The sequence below is a fragment of the Linepithema humile genome, chromosome 2 (genome assembly GCF_040581485.1).
Source record: "Linepithema humile isolate Giens D197 chromosome 2, Lhum_UNIL_v1.0, whole genome shotgun sequence".
NCBI lineage: Eukaryota > Metazoa > Arthropoda > Insecta > Hymenoptera > Formicidae > Linepithema > Linepithema humile.
Window position 1 is genome coordinate 1,865,706 of NC_090129.1, and position 25,628 is coordinate 1,891,333.

The 25,628-nt window shown below is 43.5% G+C and overlaps 1 protein-coding gene across 8 annotated transcripts in view; it reads left to right on the forward strand.

Annotated features, from left to right (window-relative positions):
- Positions 1-5,298: 5,298 nt before the first annotated feature.
- The window catches only part of dlg1 (discs large 1), a 311,020-nt gene continuing 290,690 nt past the window's right edge, over positions 5,299-25,628 (forward strand). For 3 of the 8 annotated variants that reach the window (XM_012376106.2, XM_012376109.2, XM_012376110.2), the window contains exon 1: positions 5,302-6,322. The gene's annotated coding sequence lies outside the window, so the exon portion shown is untranslated. Of the gene's footprint in view, positions 6,323-25,628 lie in introns of all 8 variants that reach the window. The other 5 variants (XM_012376104.2, XM_012376103.2, XM_012376102.2 and 2 more) reach the window with 4 other exon arrangements.

A 25,628-nucleotide genomic window follows, 5' to 3' on the forward strand; every position in this document is an offset into this window, starting at 1 on the left:
AATCAACTTTTTATTCAAGCATGCAGTTTAAAACTGTGAATACTTAACGCTTACAATTGAATCAAGTTTTATATTTTATTGTTGAAGTATAAAAAATTAATGTTTGCAAATATTAAATCGCTAGTGTATGAAATTATAAATGATAACGTCGATAAAGAACGCGCGAATATGGAGCTTCTATTATACCTACAAGATTCTAAATTGATATCCTGTGATATTTGAAAAAAAAACATATCTATGTATATATCTTTCTCCGTATTTATCGATTCGTATGCTAGTATTGATAATTAGCGCCGATTATAAGATGATCGCTGATATTGATATTACTCACCGGTAATTTCTGACTGGCAATAATAACACGATTTCGCGAAACCCATCGTGCAAATGTACTCGCAATAATGGGATTATCGGCAATCGATGAAAGTGCACTTGACAATCGATAGGCGATCGCTTTAATGCCTATCTATTATCTGTCTATCGATCTATATCTGTATCATTTCTGTCATTATCTTTCAGTATTATTGCTCGATTGTAACAAAAAAGAGGAAGATGAATGCGAAAATCGATTTTCTGAATGCATACAATTTATATGTCACATATATTCGCATCATTTGATCCCGATAAAATCAGTATAGCCAGATTTCAGATGGGGCATAAGCCCCAGCAAATATACTGTCTCGATTATTATTTGTAATCACCATTAATACATTTAAACACAAATATTGAAAGGAGAATGTAGATAATATAATTTTTAATAAACGATTTATACATACTTATATTGTTAAAAATTATATTATTATTTTTTTAAGGATTAATCTTTTAACGAAATTTTTAAAGTGAATTATACTTAATATGAATTTAATATGAATCCATTGTAAAATGGATGATGTGTACAAAAAAAACGGAACGTCAATATTATGAAGAGTATATATAATTTTATAAAGAATATATACATTTCATTATAGCGTGCATTTTTTGAAAAACTGAACTGTTCAACAAGACGTCTACACGCTGCAAAATTTCAAGAACAAAAAATGCAAGATTAGCATATATTTGGAAGTGTTGTTAGGTTTTTTTTAAGTTTAATGAAATCTTACGCTGTGGAATTACAACCATAAGCGAGTTTTCGCTTATAAGCGTGCTTGCAATCACAAGCGTAATAAAGGAACATGTGTATTGTATAATGATACACAAAGTGTTGCTGCGTATACGCGAATATCCTGATTACATGTTAATTAGCGTCTCTTTCATTAATTCCCTCACTGAAATAACAAATATTGATATTGTTATAGTTCCGGTTATTATTATTAATTTTGTTAATCATTAGATTGGTCTACCCCTTTCTCCGCTTGTTCTCGTACAATATGAAAAGCGTTATTCATGGGATTTTTGTAAATTTAGTCGCTACAACGCATTGCGATTCGTACAATAATCGTGCGAGTGTATGCGACTGCGTTCGAGAGTGTATACATCGGACGATAATGCGTGCGACGAGCTATGCGCGCGCTACAAATTCGACCGGCCATTATGTTACTTCGTTATTGCATCACTTTGTGCGCGGAGCGATGCAGTCAGATTGCCGGCGGTAATAGTTTCATCCGTGTGTGCGCACTCACCTCAAAATCTAACGTCACTTTTGTGTCCAATTGGCAGATACACGCGCGCGAATAATCGCAAATCTCCGGTAGATTCGAGCTAAACTCGCAGTGTACTCCTCTTTCGCTGGAGTCGCGACAAGTTTGTTTCAACGCACGCGGTCTCGTGAGACTTTAATGATACGAGCGCTGCTGAATATCGCCACGAGTCACGCTAATTATGTTTCGTAATAAATAATACGTATGGCGGAGCAAAAGAGGTATGGCGCTCCGTTTGCTTACGTGTCTACATATCAGGTCGCTTTCCCTTCAATTCGACGACGTCGAATTACGCGGGCTTTTGTCATAATCTACTAGGCGGAAGCTCGCAGTTTATACTCGGTGCGCGTATACGCTTTGTCGGTGTCTACTACTAGTCGCCTGAATTTTGTTACTTTATGCGCACATAAGCGAGAGATAACAAACGATAAGCTCGAGTCCATCGTTATTTTCTATGGCGATTCCGCTATCTGTATTGTCCGCCACTTGCCGCTCCCGTTTGTCCATCGCTCTTTCCCCTCCACAAAATACAAGGCAGAAAGCGGCATTCGAGTCTTGCCGCGTGCACGAAACGCATTGTTGAGGAAAAATTAACTCTTCTTGTTTCGAAAGTGAAAGTCCGACATTAATTGCGCAAAAAAGTTGCGATGTTATCAACACTCATAGAGACTAGATTTTAAAGAGAATATGTACAAAAACAATTTACAATTTAAATATAATCTAAAAATACAGCAGTGTTCTTGTTTAAATTTGTTCAAGTACGTTTTTAGAGTTTATATTTTTAAAAGCATGAATTCGCATAGTTCATATTTAGTAACGCTAAAAGCTCATGTTACTTTTACAGATTTTTATATATTTTGCATATTTTATTACTTTGACCAGATCTTTTTTGAAAAATAAATTCCATAAATTGTTCCTTCTCATTCATTCCCTTTCAACAGTAACATCGTCATAGGGAAAAAACGTTAGATTCTTTCTTGTATCAAAGGCTTACCGAAACTCTTCTGAGATAATATCTCGAGAGATCTTTCGGTCCTTCTTTCATTGGCCTCTTTATTATAAGTAAGGACTATCGCTAAAGTAGACGATAAAGGCGTAAGTGCCTTTCTTTTTGCTGCGAAGGGAAAATCGAAGTTAGAGTATGAAACTACGTAGGAAATCTCTATCGATATTCTTAAAGATGCATGCCGAGAATGAAAAAGTTAGTTCTATTTCTGCCGCCATTAATAGGTTAATAAATTATGATAAAATATGAATCACCGACAATGACAGGGAAAGCATATAACTTCGTGAGACTAAAAAAAGAAGTTCCGGGCAATTGAAAAATATGTTTTATACAGAAATAGAAATTTTTTGTACAAAAATTGAGACATCGAGCATCGCAAATGCTTTTAAAAAATAAATTGATATCTTTCGTATAAGATGGAATTTATATTTAGTTATTCATCAATCTCTCCTTTAATCCTCTATTACATTGAATTTAATCGAGAAAAAGTAACTTTCTTGAAGTTTGCTCCGCACATACTTTCGAGATAAAAGACGAAAGCGAAAACTTTTTGTCACTCAAGGAGCAGACCGGACTGCGACTGGAAAGTGGAAAAGTTCACGATGTTGCCAGAAGGATGTACTAAGCATAGCTAATTAAGTTCCTTCATAATCGATCGCGAGATGAAAAATCCGCAGTCTCGCCGCAGCAAAATGGTAGACAGGTCCGCCGATCGCGCCGATCCTCGAAAGCCCTCGTCTCGCCTTAAGTGCAACAATTTATTTTATTACCTCGAGTCCTACGAAAACCTTTCCGGCCACGGCGAAAACACTGCTCTCAAACGTAATTTACACGGTGGCGGGGTCGGTCGAGCGTCGTCGTCGTCGTCGTCGTCGTCGTCGTCGTGTATCGACGGGAGGGCGGGTTTCGAGGGCTGTCGTCGACAAGCCCGTTTACGTCCTCGAGATTGCACGAGTTGGATTTTCTCCTCGTAGATCGTTTTTCGCCTGTGTACATCGACGTGCTGCTTTTTTAAGGCGGCCCGACTTTCTCTCTCTCTCTCTTTCTCCCCCCCCCCTCTCTCTCTCTCTCTCTCTCTCTCTCTTTCTCTCTCTTTTTGTGAATCGCCAGGTAGAAAAAGAGGTCATTCGGTAGATTGAGCTTATACCCGGCATCAATGTGAACATCCATATTCTTCGCCGGCTTGACGTCGTTTACACCGTGTATGCAGGATATCGGAGTAACGGCGTTCGGTAAACGGGGCAATGTCCGAAGATTGAAATAAGTTTTTCCCGTTCACTAGAGTTTAATCGAACGTCAATGTCTTTCTCGCGAAGTTCCGAGTACGAAGTTAAACATCGTGTTGTGACTGGCCTGCCGGATGAGATCCTGCGAAAAACAATGCGCTGGAAATTAACTGAAAAAGTTTTATTCGAGCTGCTTTCAACAAGATAAACCACACCGCTGTCATTCGCTGTCTAAATACGCCTCGCGTGTCTCACGATTGCAGCAATATTTTCGATATTAATATCAAATCGGCGGTGTTGAGCGGTCGATCGCGACGCGACTCCATTTTCCAGGACGGACGGGCGGACGACTATACAATTTCGTCGATGCGTCGTCGCCGCAATGAAGTTTCTCTCGCGATACAATTACCGGGGCGACATTAACGGCGCGGCTTTCCCCGTCACGGAAGCGCGGCGGCGCAGCGTGCGTGTGACAGAACGGCAGAAACACGGAAGAAAAGGCGGAATTCCGGCCCGCGCCGGAATCCGGCGATAATTTGTCGCAGCGATTATCATCGCCGTCCCGACGGCGTGTAAAATAATAGTGTGCGTTTAATATGAAATAAATCCGGATGCGCTTCCCCCGGTCGGCGTCGCATCGGGAAGAAGGGGGATAATACCGACGTGGCAGAACCGGCACGATCCGTGTAATAACACTTTTAATATGTTTTTGTTAAGCTCGAATGAGCTGCGTAAGTAAGGTAATTAATGATCGCGACGGGAATTATCGCTGTGCGACGAAGCTATTACTCGCGAGTACGTTTTTCAAAGAGCTAGTAGAATGTGAAATGTAATGTAGCTGTGGCATGAAGTACTTGGAATTACGAGAAATGTTGATTTACGTTTATACGATTATTGGAATTATATGTTTTTCACGAGGAAACACGTATCGCAGCTGAATTGATCAACGGGATTGTATTATCGATAAAATCACTCTTAACTCTTCGCGCGGCATTATATTTATTTGAACTGTATGAAACAAATACCGTATTTAGACTTTTGCCTTTGCCGAATAATTATCAATTAACCGATTGGCCCGCAACTTCTTGACGACTAATTAATAAAACACGCGCAATCTCGAGAGAGGGCTCTTTCGAGATTAAGGTTTAAATTATAACTCAGGGTCGAGACGGGGCGGTAAAACCATCAAAAGTGAAAAAAGGGCCCGTAGGCTCGGCCCTCGGCGAAAAGAGGAGCGAAACTGCATCGGCGAGCTGGAAGAACGACCGAAACAGTGGCCTCGAATCCCCCGTGCGAAGAGAGATGAGAGAGGGTCGTGGCGTTTGCGCCGGCGGTGGCTGGAGGAAAGGGTGCGTTGAGGGGTTGGCTGGCATAGGTGGTAGGGATGGATGTGTGAGTGGTGGTGTACGGCAAGTGGGGGTGGACAGGGAAAGGCGTGGAATTGGCGGAGGTAGTCAGTGGCTCGCCGCGCGCCACAACGACGGCCGGACATCGGCGTTGACTTTTTCTACTTGCCGAGCGTGCCGTTCGCCCGCGAGAGCTTTCTCTACTTCTTTCACCGCCGATCGTCTTACTGTCGCGCGCGCGCGCGCGCGCGCCGAGAAATCGCTTTGCGAAAACAAGAAAGCGAATATTTACGGTCGCTCCGTCACTTTTGTATCTATCGTCTACGTGCCGTGTCGTTAGAGTGTCTTTTCTTTTTGTACGTGTACGATTAATCAGTCGCGTAATGCCGGATTCTCGAGCGGTAACGGGACGACAGCGGTAATCCGACAGGACGGCTTTACGACGTAGATCGGATGGCACGTATGCTTGATCGAGCATAGAATCTCTAGCGAGGACCTCTCGGCTTTGATGAAGCAAGCCCTATTGCCGCGATCTTTGCTCCTCAAGTGTGTTAGAGAGGCACTACGGTTCGTAATTAGTGAGGAAAATTCGTGTGTGAAATTTGTGCTGGTGCGTGCAAACGAACACGTAACTCGAACGGCGCAGATACTTTTTTGCGCAAACTTGCGTTGCTTTCGAGAAATTCTGCATTAAGATCGATGTGAGAAATGGCTGACGAGATTTTCTTGACATAGCAGATAAATTGCGCACGGACATTTAAAAGAGATTAAACATTGGCGCAAATTAATTTACAATTGGTTTTGTGTAACGGAAGTTTGTATGCAAAAAGATATCTCATCCGATTCGTGAGTGAATCTACCCATATAAGGAAGATTCTTTTACAAATTTGCAGTTGTCTTTGGCATAGATTCATCGAATTTCTCAGGTTTATCGAGTTAATTCGATGCATTAACGACAGTGATGATAGTGCGAAGACGTGGATAGTGCTGGAGAGAATTTTTGTTCGTCGCGGCGCCCGACGCTCAAATAACAAGCGAAAGGACGCTGATTTTCTCGGCGATAATTGGCACACGTGCCACGCGTGTAAACGAGAAAACATCAAAAGAAAGGTAAAGTAAATGAGAGCGTAGCGCGTGAGAGGAGAATTTTTCTTTCGTCGCGATCGTTTGTCCCAAACAGCGTTTGCATGTGCGAAACGTCGAGTTACGCCGAAGCTGCTGGCAATTACTCTCAAATGAGAAACAGAGCTCGAAGTTAATTGAAACGTAAAACGTCGTAATTACGCAAATACATGATAACGATCGTGGAGAAACAGTCATCACTTTTTACGAATGGGGAAAGTTTTGTCTTTGAAACGCTGCGATACAATGGATGCAACGTTTCCGCAGATCTCATCTCTTCGCGCTAAAGAAAAAACGAAAGAGTGCTCCTAAAAAAATTTCACGAAATAATATAAATACTATTCCGTATAAAAATAAGATAAAAAAGATATCTATAAATCAAAGACGTAATAAAAATAACAATAATATAAAATTAAGTTGTCTTCTAATATTTTCTCAAAATAATATTCAAATTAACGTGATTACGCAATTTATTTCTGATTACACATAGTCAAAAACTGGAATTCAATTTGCGTAAACGATGCATTATGCATACAGTTGATAGTTTAATATTAATGTAATGACTCCGCGGAGGGTTCCCAAAATATTGCCGAATCAAAAAGTTAATGAAACAATATTCATGATAACCGCATATTACATGTGATTTCTCGTTCTCTAATTATAATTAGGAAATTTGTTATAATTGATTTCTCTAATTTTGGCCGTATCGTACAATTATTTTGTCGCAATCGTTCTTTAACGTTTTAATGCGGCCATGTTAATTGTTGTTTAACGTAGCGACGGAACGATTCGCGCGTAAAGCGCATCCGAGAGTTTCGTTACCGCGTAAAGCACATCCGGGCTTTCCCCCGGTCGCATTAAATTCAATCGCCTTATCTTAACCGTTTAATAATCAGACTACGAATGAGACAGCCGGGTGGCCGATAACACGCGTGCAGTAATTACGCGATTTCGGCCGGAGCATTCAACGCGGCGCACGGTCGCGCGGCGAATTATTATTCCCACGATGCTCGCTTACGCAGCACCATTTTATTTATAGTCTCATGCATATCGAGAAGAAAAAGCTGCTACTTTCGGACGTTAAAACTGTTGCACTACGAGCGTAATGGAACTGCGACTGCGCCGCGCGGCTACGCCGTTTTCGCGAGGAGCAAGCGGCCCGCGTCGAAAGTTAAACGAATTCTCGAAACAATGTAACGAGAAAACAAACGAAGCGTAAATAAGAAACCGTCGCCCTTTGTTTCCGCAGCTTTACGAATGTCGAGAATTGTTACGATAGCGGGGAGAAAAAACGTCGGTGAAAGTATTTTCCGTATCGAGAAGGCAAGCGTAAAAATCAATCCCTCGCTGGATTATTTATTTTTTCTTACCGCCAATGTAGATCATAAACGGTGAAGTCGTTATCGGTTTGCTGCATTACGAGTAAATTAAAAAAAGCGTGGCGTATTTTTACTTAATTAATGTTATGAAAAGAATTTATTTGCGATTGTAAATACTTATGAGTAATTATATGTAGATGCACAAAAAAACTATTTTATCGGAGAAATTATGATCAATCATCTGCGACCGTTATACTCTTTCGTGCAGTCTATTAGTTGCTATTTTAGGAATCCATTGCTAGTTGTCGTGAATCTTAATAGATCTCTCATTGCGTCCATGGCAAGGAATTTCCGACATGCCTTCGTTATGTCGAGGCAAATATTTTCTTCGCGAACGAGATAAACGGAACTCTGTCGCGTCCGATAAAGCTAAAACAGCGTGACAACAAATGTTCAATAATCCCGCCCTTCTCGGCTGCAATAAAGTGGGCCGTTCACGGGAATTATCGGTATTTCTGAAAAACGCCGTCGCTGATGCTCTCTTGGCGCGAAAAAAAAAAGATGAAAGGAGTGAGAGGCCAAGGGTCAAGGGGAAAAGAAGGAGGACAATTTCTCTTATTCGCCCTCATTTTCTCTTGCCGGACATTATCCAGGAATCTTGTCGTGCGTGCGATCGAACGAACAAAACGTATTCGATGGTTACGATTGGTTGGTGTAACGGCTTTTATGACCAACTCTCGGAAGAACGATCAGCCAAATAAATTGCCGGCACACGTGATAGAAAAAAAGCATCTGGCGCGGATGACGGAGGGACGTGAATAAAAAAAAAAACGGGAGACACTGGGATCGCAAGGCCGGGGTGGACGGGGGCGGGGAAAGGGGGAAGGAGGAGGGCGGAGAGATATCGCAGTCCGCGCGAGTTTGGTAAAGTTGACGGGCGATATTACGGGGCGAGCGTGAAAAACGAGCGGGACATAAAAAAAAGGTATCACTCTCGGTCCCTTTTGTACGCCCCCGCGATCGAGGTCGCCGGGTCAGCCACTTGATAAAAGCGAGAGAGGGGAAAAAAAGTGTTGAGCCCGTCCCTTATGTTTGCCGCTCTAATTACGGTTATGACGGATCGACGTCACGACGGACCGCGATCGAAGCTACGGTGAAAATGTGACAATGGCGCGTGGCAATAACGATGTAACGATGAACTGAGAAAGAGAGAGAGATTTGGGAAGATTAAATGATGCAAAATCGCGTCGTTAACGTATCCGAATTCAGAATATGAGCTTCTGAAACTGATTTGTCATTGAACGATACTTGCTCATGTTATTATTATTATTATGTAATATTTATGATATCACATTAATGTATTATTCCTTATTTGTTGTTCGCGCGCCGAAAAGAATTTCCGGCATTACGAGTACACATACATATACGCATATGAATTAAACTAATTGTATTACACAGAGTACTTTGCTTCATTATGGCATCGGATAATTCCGATCGGTCATGTATCGGTGTTTAATCGAAAATTACCTTTATAACATTTGTTGCGCTAATTCGGCGCGTTTCTCGAATTACGAGTTTATTCCGGCGCATATCTACATTCATAGTCAAATATGTGCCATTTTACATCTGCTATGCGTGTGAAATGGGCAATAAATATCCGGTCGCGCGATTAACACTTCATAAATATTCCGTAGGACACATTTCGCCGAAGTGTAGTTGCATCTAGTTCTGCAGTATCTATCTCGCTCTTCGGTGACCCTGCGGATTATGCAGAGTTCTCATATGTTTTTTAAACAATTATTTTTATTAGTCGCGATATATTTCATAAGCATTGAATAAATAGAATATCACAATATTTCTCAGATTTTTGTCGGAATCACGGTTGAAGAGAAATCGCTCGTTTAAATCCGTCAGATTCTTCGAATAATTTCTAATTGATGTTAATCCGTCAGTTAGGAAGACAGCGATTATTCGCATCGTCTTAAGCGCGTCGCAGTCTCGAAGCGTTTGTATGGACGATCTGAAGGTGACGTTAACAAGGATATCCATTTAATTCTGTCTAATCGTCGAGCAGGAAGTAATAGCGGAAAATGTCGTCTAGCAAGCCGCGATTAGACCTCAATCCGCATCCCGTCGCGGCGACATGCTTCTAATTAGGTCTCGTTATCCACGCTTCAATATCTCGCGGTCGGCTAATACAAATGCATACGTACGTGCGGGCGTAGCCTGGAACTAATTCCGTGTTCGTCGGTTCGCCACAAGCGCGCAATCTGGAGGAGCCGATACTCGGCGAATATGCAAATCACTGATCGGGGCGCCGATTTTCGTTCGAAAATCGGCAAACAGTGCGAGTCCGCCGGCGGGCACTTTATACCTCGCCGAATATTCGCGCTGATGTTGTTTGCGCACAAACACAGAGCATCTTCTCCTCTCTCACTCACCCTCTCCCTCTGTCAGCGCAAGAGCATCGTTAAGTAGTTTGAATCCAGTCGCTCGTGAAACGCAATGAATTACAAAAAAGACTACGCCTTGCTCGTTTCGCAATTTACCAAACGAATTTCTCTTTGCTTCTCTTTCCCTTTTGTCCACCTCCCCCCCTCTCTCTCTCTCTCTCTCTCTTCGATGCACTCTCGCTTCCGTGTTCTGTTCCGAGCGGTGAATACGTATGTAAATTAAACTAACAGATCTATATATCTGATTGCTACGCGCGTCAAGAGAATGGGAGATGCATTCGCGGAGTATTTTCGAGAAATTTCGATCTTTACGCTAATAATATATTGTGAGACAAATTAACTTTTTAGAGAAAAAAAATTCTCATACTCAATCGTTAACTCGTTTTTTCCTTATTACGCCGCACGTCGTATAATGCAATAATCTTCACGGTAGGAGGGAGATTTGCCGGAATATACCGGAGATTGAACCACGACCGAGTGAAACCTGTATTCGCAACGAGTTTATTCAACAAACAAGCAATCAGAGAACCTCCTTCCACCGCGGCCGGTTTAAAAAGTTAATCCGTCAAAAGCAATTCCGCTTCTCTGTTCCTATCACAACGCACTATCGTCAGTCCCTCCCCGTAAACTTCCAATCGATTCCGCAGCGCGCCAGAGAAAGTTAAATATTTATCAACATGTCGCACGGGAAATGCGTTATTTAAATACGGCGTTCCCTAAACGGGATTGACTACACGTCAGCGGCGTGTACGCATGTTCTAGCACGTACGCGCGCGTGTACCGCAGGCGGAAACGCCGAAATATCCGCGCCATGTCACATGTCGGATGGGTTCGCCGTAAATCCAAAAGTAAGATCGATTTTCCGATTATTAATTAAAAAAAGCTCTTATTAAAACGAGGGAGTGTGTAAAGAGGCATTTGTGACAGCTTCCTCTAAAGACTTGTACATGGGATTTTCTTCCAAATCCTCTAATAGAGCTCTGGAGTAAAGATTCCTCATAATCGACTTTGTCGCTGGAGATTTTCGCAGACCTGAACGAGAAACGTTGAGAAGGAGGGGTGGGGGGGGGGGAGGGGGGGAGAACGCGAGGGAGCGTACGAGAGGAAAGGCGCGAGGATAAATTTGTAAAGTTAATCCGACAAATTTCACGAGCAACGAGGCCGGGATTTGCAAATTTGAACCGCCCGAGTTTCACGAGGACCGTAATTATTCCTGCTGGAGCGTCAAGACTGATTACAATAGCCCCGCGGTGGCTCTAATTCAACTGGATCTTCTTGAAGAGAATGCCACTCCGGGAACAGACGACTCGGCTGCTGCTAATTTCGCAACATCACCGTTAAATCATTTCGTTTCGCGCGCGGGCACTTGCGCCCTCCGTCGCTCCGCGACGGATTCGTTGATAAAAATCCAGTTTCTCCCGCGCGACACGCGTTCGCGACATTGTTGACTTCCGGATACGGCGGAATTATTTAAATCGAATTCAGGCGACATTTCTCCAACGAAGCGATCCTTTTCTCGTTGTAAATTTCTGGCGAATAATGTATGCGCCGTGCCAACGGAATATTCAACGTTACGAGGGTGAGGAAGATCGGAACTTTCGTCATATCCATCCCGAGCTGCGACTTACGGGCTGCGGGCCGGAGAGGCGGGCCGGAAAAATCCCGGGGAACGTAGAAAAGATGAGAGACGGCGGTGGGCGAGGACCAGGCGGGCCAGGCGGGGGGGGGGGGGGGAATAACGAGAAGTGAGGAAACAGGGAAATGGAGATGAAAGAGCCGAATGAAAAAGAGTGTCTCGTGCACTCTGGAGACAACCGCGGAAGAAAGATGTCTCCGGCATGCTCGAGCGGCGGCGGCGGCGGCGGCGGCGGCGAACCTGGGACTTCTAAATTCCGCGAGTTTCCGCGAAATTGCGCCGCGTACAGGGGAAGGGCGAGGGGAACGCGGTGGCGCGCGCGCGAGTGCGCGCATTCGTCATTTTTGCCACCGTTGGAAGGTGAGTTTAATTAAATGTTTGCCGTCCGACGTGGGGACGTCGCGAGAATTACTGCGCACGGATGCTCTCGTTACGCTAACGACGAGAGCGCGATGAACATTTTCCCGACGTTCTTTGAGAACACGGTGCTATTCCAAAGGATATTCCGGACTCTCTCCATTTACCTTAGTCCTGGACGTATCTCGCGCTACTAATTAAAAATGGAAACTAAACGGATTTTGAATCGCATTTTAGTTGCAACTTTATCACCGGACAATATGTGATAACGCGGATGATGACATGTCGATATTTTAAAACGTTGACAATCAATGTCGTTCTGAATCTTGCAGGAGATAAAAGAGCGAAAGCTCTCCATGCAAATATACTCTTATACGTATAACATTCGCTTCCTTCTGCTATCAGGTCAGAAAGCGACATCGGTCGTTCTTGTTTCTATAGATATACGTATTCTTCTCTTTGTGTAGATAGAAAACCCTTCGATGGGTTGCTCGATGAATCGCACGAGAGCATCGGGTCGGCAATCGCGCTTCCGACGTCTCCGTGCGACTCCGTGCTCTCTTTTCGGACAGACGCGGTCGACATAAACGTCGGCGTTCCTTCCGCTCGGCTGACAGGCAGCCAGCCGCGTGTTATCCCGCCGCGGGAGCCTCCGTCAGAAACCTCGACGGCGATATTCCTGAAAATGTATGGTAACCGCATGCGCGCCGTACAACGAGGGACGGGATACTGCTTCGGAAACAAGAATTTGCCGAGCAGATTTGTTTGCGGATTTAATTTGTGATTTAGATCGCGAAAGATATTTATGGCCCACGACCCGTCGATATTCCCCGGGACACCCGTGCCCGCATTTGCATTTCGCGGGATGAATAAATACGGGAGAGCGAGTTCTCGCGGAGCGCGTCGCGCCGCGGACAACTCTAGTTATACTACTCGCGGATCCCTACGGCGCGGGGATTAATATGAATGAACGCGCAAAGCGACGGGGAAATTAATTTTATAAAGTGCAAGGGCCACTGTGCGCGCTTTCGGCAATTTTGCCAAAAGACGAACGTAAAGATCAAATTTAGTTGCAGTTGAATAGAATTATTTTATTCAGACGCATCCAAACATTTTCAAACTTGTGCAAATCGCAGGTTAACTCTAAAGTAGTTGAAACTTACGTCACTTTTGTGTTTTGAATAACCCAAACAATAGTGTCATTGCGTGTTTTCCTCACTCTAAATCCGATCTGCGTTCGCCGGTTCGAGCGACTGATTCAATTGAGATCGCAACAGCGCGTCACACGTCAAGCGAGAATATAGGGACGCTGCGAAGCTGATAAAGTTCCTGACGTGACGACGGACTCACACCTTGCACAATTTTTTTCACGGCAACTTCTTCTTTTTCTTTAATGTTACGAGCCTCAGCTGGCTTGAGTTTTGAAAGTTCATTCCTCCGCGTGTCTTGTTTCACGTCGGGGACTGCCGAGATTGCGACCGAGAAAGCGTGTGCTATAAAGCCAAGTGGAAGTTTAATAACATTTCTATAAAACATGCTTCGCTTAAGAAAGTTCGTAATAATATTTACCTCGCGTTGCAGCTTAATTTATGTCGCGTGCAAAAGCGTCGCCGGGTTCCTTAAGTATTTCGTCACGGCACTTGTTAAAAACTTTAATCTCGCTTCCCGATCGACCGGCCGAGCCGATGCGTATCCTTTGATTACTCAGCGACTGGAACGCGTAGTCGAACATTTTAATTACAGCCGCTCGCTAAACTCGTGAACGAATTTGTTAAATTTTACCGGTTTATTATAAACCAGTCGGCTTGTTTTTTTCGCTGACATGCGATGTCGCGCTGTGCACGCGGCGAAGTGAACGGACGGATTCAATTGCGCTCGGCGAAAACATTTGTTTTTTCTCTCTTTTTTTTTTTTCCGTGACTCACCGCACGATTCCACGAGAATTTTATCGTCGCGCGCGATGCGCCCATGTCGGGGACATCCCGGTTTTATTGAACGAAATCCATATCGGCGTCGCGCGACGCATCCGGAACGGCGCGATGCGTCCCCCGAGATTCGCCGTGGGGGACGAAGGGCTCGGTATGCTTGCCTAATGGTCAAGCAGCGACAGTTTCCGGTGTTTCGACGACGAATATCAGCCGCGGGCAGCGGATCGAGCGCAGTGTCGGACCGTGTTCGACAGCGGGCAGTGATCCGAGTCTAATCTCTTTGGTCTGATACATCATGGAACAAAGCTTACTACAAGTTCGCTAGTAGTTTCGCATTATCTCCTTAAGTACGGTCGACGATCGCGCGGGCGTATCGATGCCTCGTGAATCCTCACATTTCCATTATGCGGAAAACTTTCGATTAACGTTTCCAACGATTGTAATTTTTCATAAACTTGTGTATTATATAGGATATTTTAAAGCTTTAGAAATGTTATTTATATCCAATATTAATACGTATTATCAAGAACACTTAATTAGGCCTTCTCGCGTGCACTGAATAATGCTAATGTGGATCGTGTCGACGAAACTGGGACATTTATGACGACGCAAGAATACCGGCTGCTGCGGAACCGCTTTTATCATTCTTTTTTATTACTATACGCGAGCCGCCGGATACGCGAGCCGGCGTACTCGAGATGCTTTATGATGTCGTTAAAAGCACCGCCCCTATCTGCCACGAACGCGTATGGCGCTGAAAATATCGCAACTCGCACATGAGCCTCAAATTTACGTGCCGAAGACAACGATACGCGTTCAATGATCTTCCTCGTTCGCATAACATGTTTTTGCGTATCTTTTATCGCGACACTTTATCTTGATTGGATATCGCACGTTAGCGACGTAAATCTTAATGAAAAAAAAAGAAGAAACTCGGAGGAAGTTTTATATATTGACGCAGCATCGCGCCGCTCGCTGGTTTATCCGTAGCCGTAAATTTATTTAGAAAAATGTCGCAACATATCCTGCTATCTTTTACAAAAAAAAGGCGTTAAGTCTGAAATCATAAATCGTCGATTCTCGACTTTTAATATTTTTTATTGAGAACTTACGTAAGTTGCGCAATATTATTTTGTACATTGTTTCGATGCGGAGATTCGAAAATTGGCGATTAATGCGTGGCGATTATACGCGAAACTACTGATAAATTGATAAATAAATTAATTAGACGCTGGCACGTAATACCGATCGTAAGTTGATCTTTAGTCAACTACGGACACGACGGGGGTTGAGATGAGATACGACCACGGCGACGCCGGTGCCTCATTGTAATTCGAGCTCTACGTTGAAAGTTACCTCGTGTCAAATATCCAATAAGTCTTTAAGCATCTTAACCTTTTGAAGACTAAGATCTTAGCATTGATGTAGATTATCTCGCTACAAATTCCTATATACATTTTTTAATCATTAATTTATTTATACAATATGGCGCAGAAAATTGCGTGTTCCAATGAAATTGATGAAACAAAAATGTCATTTTATAAAAGAAACACAATTTTCCGTAAATGAAAACTGTTATTAACTTTTTATGCATAATTTAATTCAAAATATTTTCAATCAAAGTTATTGTTATAAAAGTTTTATACAAGTTTTTATTCTAAATTTCAGTAAAAATTTATGAAAAATCTATATAGAAATAGTATAAAAGCTTGAAAATTATATATTTTTTAGTTTTTAAATAAGACGCTTAACTTAAAATTTTTTTCATTCAAATGTGATGTACTTTTGGTAAAAGCGCGTGTTTCTTTTTTTTTTTGGAATTGGAAGTTCGTATTTGGAAAAAGGCCAAAAATGCAACGCAGCATATTCACTGTCAATCACGATGCTTTGTTGATCCTTGTTGTACTTTCAAACACTCGGAATCGAGCTCGAGGATCGATTGTTGAGGCTTTACCGCATGTGTTGTATTCATCACCACTGCGCATCCGTCGCGTTGTTTTGCGTCATTAATTACCTCCGCAAATATTCCAATTTGGAAACCTTCAGTTGTTAGGAGAAATTTCTTTGAGCGCGATTCCGATACTGGTCAGCCACTACTTGTATGGATGCCGTACGTGACAATAGATCAATATCCCATTCAGGCGAAAACAAACATTGCCTTTGCATTCTGCACGGCGAAATCGAATGCCCCTTCCGCAAGAACTTGTTTGTGTTTCGTATCGCAGACAATCCTCTACTAGATTTCATATCTCGAATGATTTTAACAATAGAGTGGAACTTTATCAACTCTAATCTTGATAATTTTGTTTTTCTCTGGATTGTAATTTTTCTTCCATCGGTCAGAAGTAAGTTTCTGCATTCCGACGATTCATGTGAATCATATGCACATATGTAGCTCTGTCCATTTATCACGGCAATTATTTTCTGCTTTTTGTAGCTCTTGCCGAATAACATCTTCGTATAGCTCAATCTCGCACACACGCCACGCGAATATCAAATGATATTCCGCCCAGAAAATCTTCTTTCTGTCCGGGAGAGATCCAACCGCGCTCTACCGTCGTCATGGACGACGTATGCTGTCTGGTACGTCGAGAAGGGATCGTTCGGGACGCTACTAAGATAGAGGCGACGCTCCTGAGCGAAGAAATATCGTCGAAAGTCCCGGAGAAGCCAATTTTGTCTTGCGCATACCCGTCCCCGAAAAGGATCACGTTTAGAGCCCGGCTAGCGAGAGGGAGAAGTCGAAACGTAAATCATATTAGTCTTCCGGCGCTCTCTCGCTCGCTCCCCGAGCCGGCGCGAGCGAAACGGAGAGGAACGATAATGGCGGTGTAATGTACTTTGAAGTTTGCAGGCTAAAGTGACCGCGGTTATCTTGCCGACGCGACCCTATTATATTTTGCCATTACCCACCTCGCGCCGCCTCCCCCCCTCCCCCCTCTGTGCGCGCAGTCCGCAGTCCCGCGCGAAAGTCGACTAACCGCGTTAATGTCCGGGACCAAATTCGGAGCGGGTCAAAGTTCGTCGTTCGGTGCTGCACCGACGTTTAAGTATAACGAGGTGTGACGTAATGATCGCGGTTGAAATTCCGTCCAGTAGTTTCTGCGAGAAAGCGTGACGTGATTATTTTAAGTTTTCAGCAACCTCACAACCGACCGGCTCTTTTCTTCTCCTTTTCCCCGGTGTTTCCGGTTGCGCGAATGAAATTCTCTTGATTAATGCGGAAAAGCGACCGGCCGGGATTCAGATTCGATTATAACGGACCCAGCTTCCACGCGCGTCGCGTCGTCTCGTTACGGAAACTTTCATATTCCGCCCCTCGCCGGGACAAGTCGTTCTTAGCGTAATGAAATCCGCGGCTATTTTGCTGCTGCATTCTGTCATTCTTAATGCTCCTTTTGTCGTCGTACATCCGCCCGCATAATACCGCACTCGTATTTCGTCGTTCTCGAGTCTCGCTTACCATAATGCGTATTTCTTCGCAGTAGTAGCAAACGCGCGTATGGTCAGGCGCGCCGCCGGCCGGAATTCAGAAGCGGAAAGTTTCCCGGAAAAATGGATATTATCCGAGGAGTCGTAAAGATTCGACGAAGGAAATATCGCAGCGGCGAAGTTCGCTCGCGCTTCTTACCCATCGGACGACTTTTCCTCGCGATTCTCTTCGTTTCTCCGCGCTCGCGACTTTATTCGCGAGTAAATACATAAATGTATATCGGCTAACTAAAAGTTTGCGAATCGCCTATAACAAAAACACGCCAGCAGTATTTCGTAAATAAGATTACTGCGCTATCGCGCGGAGATGTGAAATTAAATTGAAAGTTATTCCTGCAACACATACAGATTTTCCGCCTCTCTACTCTACAATTTCATGCCAATTTTACATCATAATCTCATTCAGATATTTCGCAATCTGAATTACGCAAAACAAGTTTGTTTCGATCGAAATGGATAAATCAATGCGGCGGGTACTATCGTCATTGTTTCATTATTCAATACTGCGGCCAAGATCAAAGTTCAATATTTTGAATAGAGCCGAAGAACATCAACACAATTACTTCTCGTGCTTTCGTATGTTTGTTCTTCATAGAAGTTATGTCATCTTTATTGGACACGGCATGGAATATAATGTCGAAAATAAATTTATTGCGATAGTTTGTGCGGCACATTATACTTGGGCCAACTTTTCCTTCTGTTACATTTCAATTAAACTCTATTAATGCGCCATGAAAGTTTTCGCTATAATAAGTTGGATGTTGTACCGCATTAAATTTACGCATAACTCGATGAAACTCATCTCGTTGTTTTATGCAAGAATATTCATCGTATTTATACTATTAAGGGAGAATTTATAACGACAGCGCTAATGGAAATTGAAATAAGTGAGCGCGGCGCGATTCGACTTGTCGGCGCGAAATGTCGATTATTTTAATTTCCTCTGTCTGAGACAGACGCGGGGCGAACGGGATTAGGCCATTAATCGGTAAGACGTAAAAAGCCGTTTCCGCGATACCTGATCCGTTCTCACGCTCCGAGGATGAAAATATTTTCTTTCCACAAGATATACGCGCTCCACTTCCTTAGCAAGGTAGACTACGTGCGATCTCCCGACATCCCATTCCACCGATCAGAGACGATTTACTCTCCGCCGAGAAGCTCTTTAAAGCGGAGCCTTACTCACGTCCGGCTCTGGCATCGATCCGATATTGCCGGGATGAACCAAAAATTTTATCAAACCTCGCCTGGATTCCGGGCGAAATTCCAAGAAGATATTTTCTCTACTTTATGAGTTCCCAAGTCTTTCACGCAACATTCGTGCAATTTTGATAAGAAAAATACTTTGCGTGCAACACCGTGCGAAAAGGCTGTGCGGTAAAATTCCTCTGTAAATCGTACTTTTTTATCACGTCTTCTTTCTATTTTTCTATCTTTTCGTTTATTTATAATTATTTTCAAATCTCTTCATCCGATCGATTTCGGAGCACATGAATACGCGCTCACAGAGACTTGCTTTAATTCGTATTGACGTTGGCTTAAAAGTCATAAAAATAATAATCGGTAAAAATAATAAAAATGTGCGTTTCACGTTTTATTATGATATACAGAATATTCCAGACCAACTGTTCACCCGTTAATAGCAGATTTGAAGACGAAATCTTTGTCAAAATGTCGCTACAGTAATTTTTAAATGCGGAGTGTTTAAGTTTTATTAAAGTTTCACCAATTAGATTGTCAAAAATTCACGCGCTCAGGCACATTGCATATTGATTTTTATGCAACTGTACATGATTTTTGTCCTTACCGTGTAATAAACCTCAGAAATGTGCTATTAATGAGTTAATTTGAATACAGTTTTGGATACAGTTAATTTGGATTATCTTGTATAAATCTGCCTCTCTATATTTGCCTACAATGCACCCAAACGCGCGGAATTCTAATTCAAATATATCAGTGAATAGACGCGTAAGAATTTAATCAAATTCAATTTAATTAACAAGGCTCGCGGCTAACAATTCCAAAAATATTTTATCAGAATAAACGTGAAATATCGCAACGAGCATCGCATTTATCGTGTTATGAGCTAGAAAAATTCGAAATTTATAGTAGGCAAGAGTTACGAGTTACGTTTACTCTAAGCGTTATTGCACGGCGGGTAAATTTGTATCGATATGCATTTCTTAGCGGCGCACAAAGGCTGTGTGAAGAAGTCGCATGCATTTTTCTTGCGCGTGCCGTGATACGAAGACGCAACAATGCGTATCCGGCACGAGGCCGCGGACGGGTCATAAATATCGCCCGACCGTCATAAAGCTTACTTTATTTGCCTAACTTCTGCTAAAGGAAGAAAGGGGAAAGGACAGGGAAGGGAGGGGGGGATTACGTTGCAGGAGGTTGAGTCGAATAGTATCTTCCTGCCGGTTTCCTTCGGTGGAAAAAGGAAACCAAAAAGGGCGGGAAGGCACGGTAAGGATGCGGATGAAGCTCAGGACATCCGCCGGGATGATGCATCGCCACCCCAAGCGCGTACACAATCTCCGGGGACCTTACAAAGTTGTGCTTTGGCACAACGCCGTAAACATGATATTTTGTCGAAAAAAATGCGGTGACTTGCAAAATGAAAAGAAGCGAAGAAAGTGCCACCTGAATTATATATAAAGTGTATTACAGAGGTTGTTCAGTCTTTTTTTCGAGTCAGAAATTTCCCAAACTCAAAAGAAAGAACGAAATTTTAATAAAGAATATCGGTTTTATTTGTCTTCAGTTGAAAATTATACTATTTGGGCAAATTAATCTTAAAAAAAAATAACATTTTAACGATTCTTTTTTTTTTTAATAAAATGTATATGCTAAAATATATTACAAGTGTAAAGAGTATTGTGATGAATAACGGATAAAATATTTAACGCTGCATTTACTTTGAAGAAAATTCAATTGCGAGTTCCTTGATTTACCGTCTGCAGAAAATTTACGTTAATTACGCGCAACAATTGCGGATGATAAATCGTTTGTTGGACTATTTGAGAAACGTGTCTTTTCTCAAAACGTGAGACGCAGCAGGATCGTGTAATGAGACCGTCGACATTATTAATTGGTGTAATAATGGCCAACGTGCTCCGCTCCGCAATGATATAAGAGTTAATCCAGCGGAGTGCAGCCGATATTCGTGCTGTTGCGCGTCCATAGTCACGGTACATCCTGTGTGACCCACACCGTGTCTTGTTCACTACTACAATCAGCTTGCAAGACACGATTCTCTCGTGCTTGGCTGTTCTAAGTGCATCTTATGCATCGCTCTTAAGGGTCGTTGCGGGCACGATGACTAGACTCCATCCGTCACGGCGTAATCAATTGCTTGATGGTTTCTACAGCACGTAAACAAACTCCTCCAGTTGTGCAGCACGACAAAACGGCATGCATTTATCCACCAATCGATCCGTACAATTAATTTTAATAAGAAAGCGAAATATTAATCAAAATATCGAGCTGAAGGAGATGTACAGGGGATACGTTTTTTTTCCTTCGATGTTATCGAGCAACTCGAGAAATCTTTGAAATGAAATGAGAGAGAGAATGTTATTGGGACGTCTTGAAGACATCGCGAACAATCATAAGATTGATGCGCGAGATCCGATATTCGCGTTGAAAATGCAACGTCGCGTACGTCGCAGTCCGCTGCACTTTGTCATCCCGGCGACCATTGGCGCGGGCGAGCTTCTAATTAATTGCAGCCCGGCTCTTCCCTTCGGGAACAAGTGGGGCGACCGGGGGTTGATAGCTACCACCGAGATGGAATTCAAATTAGCTGGTGTTACACGGCCGGGGTTCTTCCTCTTTTTCGTTCTATCTTTCCAACGGACGCACTCTTTTCCTTTTCTCTCCTTCCCGGCCGAACTATTTTGCCTCGAAGATATTCCGAAGCCGCCGCGCATTTCCCTCCGTCGTTTACTCTGCGAGGTAAATTACACCTAGAATAGGAGAAAGGGGAATGTATTCGGCAGACCATTTACCTTTGCTCCACCGTGTCTGCCTGTGTATTTAGGATAGTGGATGCGGCTCGTATCGGTTCATTAAGCAGCCTGTGCATACAGTTACCGCATCAGGTACGGTCGTTCTCTCAATAGGGAGAAAGTATTACTCTCATTTCGACGAAGTCAAAAATCAGATGTATTTTCCGTTAAATTTGTTGTAAATCGCAAGACATTTTTAGCTGGAACACACAGGAATATTCATAGCTGCGCGACGATAAACTCCAGGAGAGTATGTGAAAAGCGAGGGCGCACCGTGGGTGCGTGAAAGCAAAAATATTATTTAAATAAAAGGCGAATACATACATCTCGGGCGCATAAATCTCGAGCTCTCCTTCCGCGAAGCGCGCGATGCATACCCTTATCACTCATAATATTTCACGTTGGAAATATGAACACGTTACGACGAACATGATGGCGCGTCATTCCGTGCGCACTTCGCTGTATTATTTATTCCCGTTTCGCACGAAGCAGCGCGGTTAATGCTGAAATTGCTGCCGGGCGACCGAAAGGCGGAATTCGGCGCATTTATTAACGGCATTATAGCGTTTTTGCGCGACTGTTGTCACGCGGTGCCGCCGCCGCAAATATCATCGCTTCCCGGCGAAATAAATAAATTTATTACGCGCCGTTCCCTCCATGGCGGTAAATGTTTAATGTGAGTCATGCAAATGAGGACTTACAACTACACGAAAATAGCATGTGCGTCGTAAAAAGCGTCGCCGGTAAATCACCGTGCAACGTGCGCACAATGCCGACCCATCGATGCGTATTATTAAGCTATTATTAATGTGCCTTTAATGTAAAACGTGCGATGCATAATTAAACGATTGAAAACTTATTTGCGCGCGCTTTCGCATTCTAACATTTGCGAGCAATTTATAAAAAAATTTGCGAGGAATGCCGACGCGAGTTTGTACTTGTTTAGGAAAATTTCTACTACGAAACTCGGATACTTCAAGTTTAAAGAACGCCGTAGGGCGCATTCGATAATTCTCATCTTTCTATTAACATTTTTTTTTTGTTGTTTTCTGGAATTGACCAGAGTTTTCTGTCTTTAAACGCGCTTGCTATTTATAGCACAACTTGCCGCTATTTCACATCCGCGTTTATTTACGCTACGCGACATGGTTTTTAAGTATAATACATCTAGAATCTTAGACCGTGACCATTTTTGCACAAGAAAATCATGTGTATGTATATATATATATATATATATATATATATATATATATATATATATATATATGTACGCCGGTAATATATGATATATATTCCGAGATATATCTCTGTCACTGCTCCTCGTAACAAATATTCGCCGCTCCTCATATCTCGTGAAACCAAGTACGCGAGAATTCTCTTTACACTTTATTTCTCTAATTTATATACATTTAAGATGATATTCGCGTATCAAATGAAAATTCACTAATAATAATTTAATAAATATATAACACATAATTTCTGAACGTAGAATGACGCGATTAACTTGAATCAGAATTAATTTACGCCATTCATAAAGATAGCAGCAATGTGGGCCTACAATACGTCTTTCTTTCACTCTCATCGGAAAGCGCGTCGCTCTGCACACGCGTCTGCATGTACATACGGTACGTATATCAAAACCGTCAGATTAGTCGACGAAAACTCGCGTCGCTCTTCGAAGATTAATATAAAAGCCGTCGTACAAGTGGAATGTAACTTGATCGGCCATAAAAGACTGCCATCTCCGGTCTGCGTACTGAGTGGGAAACGGGAGTATCCCGGGGAAATCCGGGGAAGTTGCGAGGGCGAGAGAAAGAGCGGAAAAGAGAGCGAGAGAGAGAGAGAGAGAGAGTGGGGGAGGGAGAGAAAGAAGAAAGAGGAGAACATCCGTACGCGATGTAACCATCGAATTTATTGTCACACTCGAACAGTCGTGCTCCTTTATCCGTCGGAATCTTGGCCGTGAATCAAATCCGTGATGTACGATCCGCGCGCGTGTATATCAATTCCGCAACGACCCGATTATCAGACCGCCCCGCGGGCGGTCGTTGCCTCTTCGCTTTGGACCGTCGCCAGCGATACACTGCGCTCGCATCAAAAGGGAGAATGCCGTCCTTCCGCGGACGTCTTGCGGGCGTCCTTTTTCCCTACGTGCCGCGGCGTCCTACCTTTACGCGAATTCCCGCGGGATTTCGCCGGGATAAGCGACTCCATGTGGGGAGGGCGAGGGAGGGGGGGGGATGGGGAGGAGGAGCGGCGGCTCGGAAGCTCCCGGCGTCGCCGGCTAGATTCTCAGATGTGTGGAGCCTCATCCGCCGCGACAGGATTTTGTGTCAATAATGCAAATTAGATCCTTTCATGGTGCAGCTTAGCGGCAAGCGATGATGGTTCAGGCGGCACAAATCCGCACTCGCGGTAAGGAGATCAGAAGTGCTCGCTGGTATGTCGATCGGCAGCACTTTACCGTGCCGCGGCCGATCGATCGCTCGCGAGAGAGTTATTTAATTGTACGGAATCCAATATTTTTGACATAAGTGAAAAGGATCTTTCGCGTATTCGCGCATTTCCGCGTCTCTTCATGCGCATTATTTCCGCGTCGTTGCGCGCACGGAGGATTTCGGTCGAATAAAATATTCTATAGCCGCGCGCGGGGAAGGGAGCGGAGGGGGGAGGGGGGGGGGCGGTAAGACCGTGATCCGGATATTTCTTACGTCTACATTCTCCGTTTCGGGTGGGACGGGCGGGAGGGAATCAAGAAGGTAAGGGAGAAATATCATCGTGCTCGGCGCGCAAGATTTTTCTCCGACTTTGTGCGTGTGTTTCCTTCCGATTTTCAGCGCGCGGCTGCATTTTATCGGGAAACCGCGGTCGATTAAATCCGATGTAATGCGAATATGTACGGCATAGTGCTACATTTTGTTAGCCGGATCAGGGAAAAATATCGGCACCGGCGATGTCGTAATGTCCCGTGAATCGTTGCCGGCTGCCTTTATTGCGCCCCCCATTTCTTCCGCGCTTTATGATTGTAAGACGTTCGCATTTCGTAACAACGCTGTCGCGTTTTAGTGGCTCCCTCCTCGTGCCGTTACTCGTCAGACTGTAATCTGCAGCGGAGTTTGTTGTGAAGCTGTTGCGACAAGTATGTGGAAATTCCTGTTTAGAGGAGCGGAGTAAGCTCGGCTTAATGACAGGAAGTTTGCCGAAAGTAAATAGCGGAACATCCTGTACGTTTTGCGGTGTACGTATGTATGCGCGGCGCGTATCGGCACGGGAAGAATCCTGATATTAAATTTATCGCGGAATATCTGGCATTGTATTTTGAAAATTAACCCGCGAACGTTGAACATCGAAATAAAATAACAGCGGGGGAGGGGTTGGGAGGGGGAGGGGGGGAAATATGAAATAGCACGCTGAATTTTCCAGAATACACATTCCTGACAGGCGAGATTATCTCCGGCAAGAGGGAGGAAGTTATAACTGCAGCAGAGATACGCGTCTCATGGCGAATCCCGTTAATAACGGAACGTGAGGGACGAAACTGTATCGTGCGCGTCAGTGCGAAACAGCAAAGCGGACGGAGAGAGATCTCGTATCTCATCAGATTGCCGGCAAATCCGGGATGAGTTGTCCGGTATCATCTTTCTCTCGCGCGTTTGACTTTTTACGCGCCGATTCCACGTTAATTTGTCCAGTCTGAGAAGATATTTGATCACTCTTCTCGGCGATAGTTATATTTTAACGAGAAAATAAGCTGAAAACGAGATGTGATTGAAAAACATTTAATCATAAAATTCTGTTTCTCCCTTTACAATTAACCGAATCCATTTGCCGTCATTTGTCTACATGTATTGTTCGTTTTTATCAACAATAAGTGGACTAGTTTTGCGATAGTTCTTGCAGCGACCGAGGAAATAATTGGTGGTCGTGCTAAATCCTGTTCAACGCGTTGGAGCATAGAATTGTTTTACCGCTATTCATGATGCACATACACACGTACGAATGTGTGTGAAAACAGCATAGATGAGAAAGAAACAAAAAGAGAGAGAGAGAGAGAGAGAGAGAGAGAGAGAGAGAGACAGAGAATCGTTAGCACGGT